The following is a 10476-nucleotide window of genomic DNA, read 5'->3' on the forward strand; positions in this document are numbered from 1 at the left end:
ATCATGTTAGTAATGATTTGTCTGACAAGTTTCATGTTTTAAGAAATGCTGGAAGGAAAAAATGCAGCTGAATTAACACTGTGTGATGGGCATCATTGGATATGCATAATTAAAGCAAACTTTCTGAGTAGAGACTAAATAAGTAGCTGTGGTCATGTGACTTAATGAGCCATCATCTCCTTTTTGAGATGGACTGCTCTCTATATAACTGCATGTAATAGTAAGTGACGCCAGTGTGAGAATTACAAGAGTAGGAGTGGGTACATGAGAACCCAATGACTGATTAAATGTTTTGATGTTAAGCTCTGTTATCTAGCTAACATGAATGTCTTTTTGTCCTAATCCATCCCAGTGCTGTGGAAACAGCTCAGTGTATTTCCCTATGGGACAATAGTATTCTTACTTATGTGTGTCATGTAAGTGATCTGCTTAGCATCTATGAATGAGGGTACAGATGATCCAACAGCTGGCAGATCTAAAAGCAGCTGCCTGCTAGTTCACTCAGCTGCCATCTAAATACTCAGAGGGTGGTGACATAGTCCTGTCATGGGCCACTGTGCCAACCCTAATACCAGGTAGGGGATAATCATGAACCAGGCCTGTTGTGAGTCGTCCCAATATTCCATAAAAGAGCTCTTTCATGAAGAAGAACCACAAGTAAAGTGCTATAAATAACAGACAATGCAAAGCACTGAGTGTGCATGGAAAAGTACAGCTCATTCCTCTTTAAGAGAAAAAAAATTAGCTCTTCTGAGACACCATTAAAGTACTATGTGTTTGTGTTCAACTCATGTTTGCACCAGATACTAACAAATATGTGGAAATGGTTCATAGGTTCATATGTAGGTACTAGGCTATTGGCCCTAGGGCCTATATAAGCCTAGCCAAAAAGATACCCTGGCTTTCGCCACCCAAGAAAATTATTTTCCTGTTCCCCTATCAAGCAGAGTCACAGAGGTGATCCCTGGGGTGAATTTCCTATTTCCCAGCCAATCATCAAGATTTTTCTTGAAGAGTGCTAATGAGGAGCTTTATTTGGGTCTATATTGAATTAGCAAATGCTTAAAAAAGCGAATGCTAATTCATCGATCCCTTTTAAGCGAAAGCTTACAATCTCGAACACTGGAACAGTGATTTTTTTACACAAGGCAAAAAAATCGCTGGGCCGGTTTCGGGAGTTCGCCATTTCCTCCACTGTGGTGTGATGTCGGAGTTGGTATATTTAAGTAGGGGGGTGTGGGGGACGAAGCCCCCCACATTATATAGTGTTTTAAGTTTTTTTTTTTTTTTTGTGGACCAGCGATTTTTTTCCCTGGGAAAAAAATCGCTGTTCCGGGTGTCCGAAATTTTAAGCTTTCACTTGAAAGGGGTCGATGAATTAGTGTTCGCTTTTCTAAGTGTTCACTAACTCACTATAGACCCCTTTGTTTGATATAGATAGGTAGTTTGTTCCAGAGTATGGGAAGTTTCTGGGACAGGAATCTATCCCTGCAGCACGTTCTGTTTATTGTAATGACAAGGTTTAGGTCCCTAGAGTGTGTAGCTCAGAGGGATTGGGATTTCTTTAAGTGGAGCATGTCCAACAGCTCTGGGTTTGACATAGTTTTGTATGTTAGGCAGAGATTGCCTCTGAGTAGGCGATATGCGATGGAGTAAAGCTGGAGTTTTTTGAGATGGTCTGCTTAGGGCATCTGTTTGAGGCCGGTAATCCTCTTTGTGAGGTATTTCTGCGGCCTTTCCAGTTGTTGTAGATGTCTTGTGAGGTACATACCAAAAGGGGCATTGTACTCTATAATGGGTCTAATGAGTGACTAGTAGAGGGGAACAATGACCTCTTTTTTCCTGGATGAGAAACCTTTGGTGATGAGGTGTGCCACATAGAAGGATTTCTTGACTACTATGGCGATGTGATTATCAAAGGAGAGACTACTGTCCACCTGTGTCCCAAGGTCTCTTATCACACTTTTGGTGTTAAGTAGACTACCACCTATGTGGTAGCTCATGGATACAGAGTTTTTACCAAAAGGGGATGACAGTGCACTTTTTGGCATTGTGCTTGAGGCCATGGCTTTGACACCAGGCATCTGTCTCCATGAGGCCCTTTTGTAGGATGTCCACATTGTTAGGAGTTTCGATTATGGCTCCTAGTTTGCAGTCATCTGCGAACTTCATTAGCCAAAGACTTTCTCTGTTAGCCTGTACTTCAGAAAAGTAGATACCAAACAGGAGAAGACCCAGGACTGAACCCTGTTGTACTCCACTTGTCACTGATTTGAAATCAGATTTGGACTCTGCTACTTTCACAGTGTGGGTTCTGTCAGTGAGCCAGTTGGCAACCCATCTTGTAACATAGGGATTTATACCTAGTTTAGTGAATTTATCTACAATTCCAGAGTGGGGGACGGTGTCAAAAGCCTTGGCGAGATCTAGATAGGCTGTGGGAACCACCTTAACCTCGTCTATGGCTTTGGTGACTGTTTCAAAGAAGTCTGTCAAATTTAAAAGACATGATCTGCCTTTTACAAACCCAAACTGGGTGGGGTCCAGAGTTTGGAGATTACCAATGTCTTTCTTTATAAGTTCCATGATGATACATTCCATGGCCTTGCAGACCAGGCTCATTAGGCTAATGGGGCAGTAGTTCCCGAGGTCCGTGGTGGCTCCCCCTTTGTGGAATGGAATAGCTGTCACTGTGTGCCATTCAGTAGGCACAAAGCCTGAGGTGAGGCTATGATTAAACATGGTGCTTCGGTGGGGCACCAGTTCATTCTGTAGTTTATGTATAACACAGCCTGGGATGTTGTCAGGTCCCATGGATGCTGTGTTCTTGGCTTTGGAGAGTGTAGTTTTTACCTGTGCAGCCATGATTACAGTAACTTTGCATTCTTTCTGTATAGAGATGGGCCCTTTAGGGGGTGAGAGAGGGGTAAAGTTGGCACTGAACCTATCTTCCAGGATGTTGGTAATATCAGTTGGTTCTGTATATTTAGTGCCATTGTGCTGTAACCCAGAGCAGATCTGAGTGTTGCCATTGAGATTCTTGAAATAGCTATAGAATGCTTTGTTGTTGTTTTTAGAATCAGTGGCAATTTTGTTTTCGTAACTAGCTTGGGAGGATTTTATGGGGGATCTCAGCTTCTTACTGAGGCTGACCAGGGAGTTCCTCCAATCATGGGATTTTACTCTTTTTTTAGCAACAGTTTCTTTCTTCTGTTGCAGAGTTTGTTTATGGCAGGGAACCACCAGATTGGCTTCCTTTTTTTGGAGGATAGCCTCTTGGTTCTGTTAGGGATAGCATGATCCATGCACTCGTGTAAGTGCTTATAAAGTGCATTTTTGTAGGATTTAGCAGTTGTACCTCTGTTGTCCATCTGCATGGGTGTCGTGAGGTTTGCCACTTCTGTCTTAAGAAGCGTGAAGTTGGCTTTGGAGAAATTTTTTACGGTGGTTTCCCTAATGGGGGGTGGGGGTGGGATGTGGATGTCTAGGGTGATTAGCTTGTGGTCGGATCTGACCAACAAGGAATTGACCTCTGGTGTGGAACACTGGTCGCCCATGTTGGTATTGACCAGGTCTAGGATATTGCTGCCCCTGGTGGGGTGTTGATAAGTTGATCCAAGGCATTGGAATTTATGAATTAGAGAAAATGTTGAGCAAAAGAGTTGGTACATGAGTAGTTTTCCCAGTTAATGGTGGGGTAGTTAAAATCACCCGTTATGAGGGTGTTGGGTTGTACCCTAATATTTTCCAGTGTATCAAGAATTGAGGAGTGGGAATCCTGGGGCATGGTGAGGGATCTGTAGGAAGTTACAATTTGGATTGCGGTCTTGCCCAGAGTTAGTTGCACTTGGATAATCTTAGATGCATTATGCTGAGCAACTAGCCTGGAGGTGTGGAGGTCCTTAATGAATATGGACATGCCTCCACTTTTAGTGATTCGGTCCAGGTTAGGTGGCCGAAAGGTGTGGTATGAATTATAGCCTGGTAATGCAGGGGTGCTCTCTTGAGCCTTGAACCAGGTCTCTGTCACTGCACAGATGTTGATGTTCTCCTTTTTAAGGAGTGCCTCGAGTGAATGCATTTTGACTTTGTGAATGTGCTTCTCTGGCTGCTGCTGAAAGATAAATCCCAATTCCACGTAGGAGCAGTAACACAAAATATAATGAAAAACAGAAATTCTCTTTCAAAGCCTGGAAGAACTCTTCCCTTTTATTTGATAAACTACGATATCATGTGTTCATTTTCTCGGCTCTACCTTCACTTCCTGTTGCATCACCATTTCTAACTCTGTCTTTTTTATGGGAGCTGTTTTGTATTATAGGTCCATAGGTTCATTGGTTTCTACTAAGCTAAACACCACCAGGGTCTTTGCAAGCTTAACCATGCAACCCAATCCTATTTTGTCCCCAAGTTCTTTGGACACCTATATGGTGGGGTATTTTATTAAGGTATCTAAGGGTTATATGGGGGGGTGTTAGTTGGGGGTTAAATTACTTACTGTCGAACTCTGTCCATCAGAGACATGGGGGCCAGACTGGAGGTGAATTTGGGATTTCCCATCCAATGATCAAGGACAGGTTTTGTTTGACTAGGATCAGAGATGAACTCTGCTTCACATAGATGGAGAGCTTATTCCATAGTGCAAGGATTCTTTGAGACAAATATTGGTCACTCCAGTATGTTCTATTTATGTTGCAAGCAAAGTTTAGGTCCTTCTATCTAGTGTTTCTGGTGCTTTTTTCCAGATGTGAATGAGATCTATCAGAACTGGATCTGAGGATGCCTTTTATGCTGGACATAGGTCACCTCTCAATACCCTGCTGGTGACTGAGTACAGAGATAGGACCTTATGGTGATCTGTGTAGGGCAGTTTATGGATTCTGCTGGTAAGGAACCTTTGAGTGTGTTCCAGCTGTTGCAAGTGGCTGGTTAGGTGCATGCCAAAAGGGACACTCTACTCAGTGATGGTTCCAATAAGAGCTGAGTGGAGTGGCACTATAACTTCCGTGGATCTAGATGATCATACTGTTTGCTTAAGAGCTGGGTGATGTATTAATGATTTTCTTACTATCTTGTTTATTTGATGGTTGAAGGCAAGATTACTGATTACATATATTCCCAGATCCCTAACTATCAGGTATAGTCTGAGGGGTGATTTATTGGGGTCTATATCATGACCTCAGAATTGCATAATGTTGAACACCTATTCATCGACACATATATGTTGAATCTTAATTAACCGAACAGCCAGAAAAATGAGTTTTTTTTCCTAGGGAAAAAAACAGTTGGCTGTCACTGTGGATTTGCCCTTTCCCCCACTGTAGTGCGATATCAGAGTTAGTATATTTAGTTAAGGGGTGGGGCCGCAGCCCCCCGCCACATTGGGGGGTTGTGGGGGGTGAAGCCCCCCCCACTTTGTAATGTTTGTACTGGTGTGTTGTGTTCATATGGCCTAGTGATTTCTTTCCCTGGGAAAGAAATTGGTGATCTGGATGTTCGGTTATTTGGGAGTTCGACATACAGTGGATATAAAAAGTTTACACACCCCTGTTAAAATGCCAGGTTTTTGTGATATAAAAAAATGAGACCACAATAAATAATTTCAAAACTTTTCCCACCTTTAATGTGACCTATAACCTGTACAATTCAATTAAAAAACAAACAAATCTATAGGGGAAAAATATAAAAAATAAAAAACATACAATACACTGGTTGCATAAGTGTGCACACCCTTAAACTAATACTTTGTTGTGTCTGCACACCCTTAAACTAGTACTTTGTTGAATCACCTTTTGATTTAATTACAACATTCAGTCTTCTTGGGTAGGAGTCTGTCAGCATGGTACATCTTGACTTGACAATATTTGCCCACTCTTCCTTGCAAAAGCGCTCTAAATCTGTTAGATTGCGAGAACATCTCTTGTGCACAGTCCTCTTCAGGTCATCCTACAGATTTTCTATTGGATTTCAGTCTGGTCTCTGGCTGGGTTATTCCAAAACTTTAATTTTCTTCTGGTGAAGCCATTCTTTTGTTGATTTGGATGTATGATTGGGGTCATTGTCATGTTGAAAGGTGAAATTCCTCTTCATCTTCAGCTTTCTAGCAGACACCTGAAGGTTTTGGGCAAAAAGTGACTGGTATTTGGAACTGTTCATAGTTTCCTCCACCTTGACTAAAGCCCCATTTCCAGATGAAGAAAAGCAACCCCAAAGCATGATATTGTCACCACCATGCTTCACCGTGGGGATGATGTTCTTTTGGTGATGCAAAGTGTTGTTTCTGCACTAAACATACCTTCTGGAATTGTGGCCAAAAAGTTCAACCTTGATCTTATCAGACCATAACACATTTTCCCACATGCTTTTGGGAGACTTGATATATTGTTTTGCAAATTTTAGCTGGGCCAGGATGTTTTTCTGTATAAGAAAAGGCTTCCGTCTTGCAACCCTACTCCATAGTTCAGACATATGGAGAATACGGGAGATTGTCGTCACATGTAGTACACAACCAGTACTTGCTAGAAATTCCTGCAGCTCCTTCCATGTTGCTGTAGGTATCTTGACAGCCTCCCTGACCAGTTTTTGTCTTGTCTTTTCATCAATTTTGGAAGGACATCCATTTTGATGACTGTCTTCACTGTGTTCCATGGTATATCCAATGCTGTGGAAAACTTTTTGTACCCTTCTCCTTACTGATCTTTCAACAATACGATCCGTTTTATACTTTGTGAGCTCCGTGTGAACCATGGCTTTTGCTGTAACAGGCAACTGAGTAAATGTCAGGAAAATCATACTAGGACAGCTCAATTTTATTTGAGGTTAATCAGAGTCTCTTTAATTGATGGCAGGTGTGTACCCAAGAAGACTGAATGTTGTAATTAAATCGAAAGATGATTCAGAAAAGTATTAGTTTAAGGGTGTGCACACACAGCAAATCATTTCCAAGATAACTTGTTTTATAGCTTTGCATGTTAAACTTGCCAGACTGGGATCTGTTGTTCCCAGGGTTGGTTGATCGTGCACCTTTATGAAGAGGAATGACCATTGTGGCCCTCCACCTGGCATGTAACCTGTTTTGAGGCTGTAGTTGAAGAGTATCTCAAGTGGTCATGATAGGTCATGTTTTAGGCTATTTAGGAGGCATCCAGGGATATTGTCAGGGCCCACTGAAGTAATGTTTTTGGCCTTAGCAAGTACCACCAGGACCTGGTCCCTGTTGATAGATCGATGGATATGCTAGAAGGGAGTTCACAGGTGTTAGTGGGAGAGTGGGAGGAGAAGTTAGAGCTAAATTTATCAGCCAGTAGACTGAAGATAGGAAATTCCAGCATTTTCATTCCTCAAATTATATTAAACTTGACCTGCAAAGGGTTTTGTAGGAAGGGACTATGCCTTCATGTAAATTGTTTTTAAATGGTTATTAACTTCTGTGGGTACCATTACATTTACAGAGCATATCAAAATGCTATATAGCATTCATGGTGGTGGGATTGAGTCTACTGAAAATGTTTACATGCTATTTTCTCTCAACACAGTTGCTCACTGTCATTTGCTTTAGGGGACAAGTGCCTCATCTCCCATCAGTGTTAACCCTATTGATTTACCTAACCCTCATGCTACCCATTCTTAGAAAATGTATAGCCCTCCCATAACCCTAACTCTAAACCTAAAACTTCTACTGAACATAAATCTTCCCTCACCAACCCTCACTCTAAAACTTCCATTCCAACTCATTCCCTCCAGTAGAGCTCTTTTGAGTATGTACCTTTAACTCCCAGTGGGTGTGGCTTCAGCCTTTATAAAATGAAGTTCTCACCTTACAGTTCTAACAAATACTAGTTGACAGAGGTCATATATCAATACAGTTGTGTTTGCCATCATGTATGCTTCAAAATAAAATATTCTGATACCTTATATGTAGTATGGTTTTGTAATTATTAATGCAAATGTGAACAGGCAATATTTGACACCTAGAGGCACAGTAGGAGGTAACTGCAAAAACGTATGGAGACGTCACTCGGCTGAAATTAATTAAATGTAAATTTCCTATTTACTCCCTAAACCTAAAATTCTCTTACCACTCCCTAAATCTAAACTCCCCTCCTGCTCCTAAAACATAAATTTTCTCCCCTCTCTCCCTATACCTAAGTTCTCTGAAAACTCCTTAACCCTAAACTACTCTCCATCTCATTAAACCTAAATTCCCCTCCTATTTCCTAAACCTAAGTCCCATCCTAATGTATTCTAAAGTTCCACCCCCCAACACCCTCTCCATTTGCCTAGCTCAGACTTGAATATGTGTTTAGCCAATGTGTGTCAGCTGCACTCTCTCCACATGACTGCCACCCTGTTTGAACTCGTATTTCAGTTTGAGTACAAATGGCAGTCCATGAGATCTACAAGACACTTGAGATCTCAGCTGTGAAATTTTGATGTTCGAATAGCTGGTCATACCTCTCAACTGTACAGATTTTTGCCTCATATTTTTGGTCCACTTTTCATAAAGTTGTGGTTTTCTGTCAAATTTGTGGCAAATTATTAAAGATTGAAGTTAGAAAATAATTACAGACATTTGAGTTTCAGACTTCCTACCCTTCAGAAAAATTCATGCTAATGGAAAACCTGTTATTCTATCAACTTTCTAAGTTTGTAAGAGTAATATTTAAAAATTGTCCTTATTTTTGGGCCTTTGTCCCACTTTTATTTATGACTTTGTCCAGATTTCTTGCTCTTAGATGTTGAGAAGTATGGCTGGGACTTGGGTGTTATATTCAATGAGATTTTGTAGGTATTGTATTTTTAAATATGTTTTCAGGCATTTAATAGGCTATTTTGCATTGCGATAGCATATGTGTGTGTGTGTGTGTGTGTGTGTGTGTGTGTGTGTGTGTGTGTGTGTGTGTGTGTGTGTGTGTATGTGTGTGTGTGTGTGTGTGTGTGTGTGTGTGTGTGTATGTATGTGTGTGTGTGTGTGTGAGTGTGCGCGAGCGTGCACTTACTTGTGCATGTCTCTGTGCGAATGAAATAATGTTCCTGATGTCAGAAATTGAATGTCATGTGCTCATCAAGGAATGATCATCAGATAGAGCAATGTGTATTGAACAAGGTTTCTGTGTTTGCTTATATTAAACTTCTAAAGAAGTTGCCTGTAAAAGCACTGATTATAATACACGAGATAAATTGCATCTACCTGTTTTACATTGAGTTTTTTTTTTTTCCAGCAAAGAAAAACTGCCTTTCATGCTGGGAACGGATCCAGAATTTGTCGATTATCATTATATTTCTTTGTGGTTAAGGCCAGATAACTTAAAAGTTAAATGTATTAACATGATCATAAGCTACTCTATTGGGGGGAGGAAGTACATGAGTTCCAGTTTTGCAGTAGTGCACGTACATTTCTTGAAAATATTTCAGACTGAAAAGAGGTCTTCATTTGAAAGCATTTACCTTGTTTCTTGCCTGACATTTTCTATATGCACAAATGCATACTTGTGCATGCATTATTGTACACCCTTATTTCATTGCTGCAGTTTACAAAGATGCCGGTTTTCATTTTGCAGTGTAAACTGCAGTATTGGGTCATTAAAGGCAGCCTCCATGTCTGTTTATGAAGCAATTAAGGATGCTGTCAAATACAATAGCCTTATAATTTTATTTTTGTTCTATTTTCTGTTATTTGGTTAGACGTCAAGCACTGTTCTTTGCCAAGTATCATCTGACTATACTCTGAATTCCCAAATTCCTTTTTGATATATATCAACATCCCAAGTTACAATTCATTGGGTGCTCATATTCTCAGTTTATGGAAGCAGTTTTAATTAATTTTATTTCAAAGTCAACCAGCTTTGGACTGAACTTTATGATATAATATCAGCTAGACTTTGACATTTGTATGATTTACAAAACCAGATGTTATTCTTCTAATCAAAATAAGGTCTTGCGTTTCTAAACAATAAAGACAACTTTATGTATACAATTGTAGAAGGTACAGCATTTTGCATTATATTTATCTTAAAATTCAAATGCTAATCCTATATAAAAATCAAACATTCAAAAGATGAATGCTAACTGTGCTTACTGATATATAATTAGATAGCTTACTCTGCAATAAAATATTATTTGTAACATAAAACCTGTCATTTAAATATGTTTTATATATCTGTGTGTGTGTGTGTGTGTGTGTGTGTGTGTGTGTGTGTGTGTGTGTGTGTGTGTGTGTGTGTGTGTGTGTGCGTGCATGCGCACATACATTAAAAATTATGAGACAAGACTAAATGTTGTTGTGGTACAAAGTAAATATTTAAGCTGACAACAATCTTCTCTTGTAGGTTCCCAGTCATTTGCATATAATGATTTCCAGATGTGGTCAGTATGTCAGATGTGTTGTAGCTATAAATCATCATCAAATTTTCATGTGTTTAAAAGAAAATGAATCTCATGGATGGTTAAATGTGATAATGTTTCACTGTTGCAGTC

This window comes from Protopterus annectens, chromosome 17.part0 (assembly GCF_019279795.1).
Source record: "Protopterus annectens isolate FY-2018-M chromosome 17.part0, PAN1.0, whole genome shotgun sequence".
Classification (NCBI taxonomy): Eukaryota; Metazoa; Chordata; order Ceratodontiformes; family Protopteridae; genus Protopterus; species Protopterus annectens.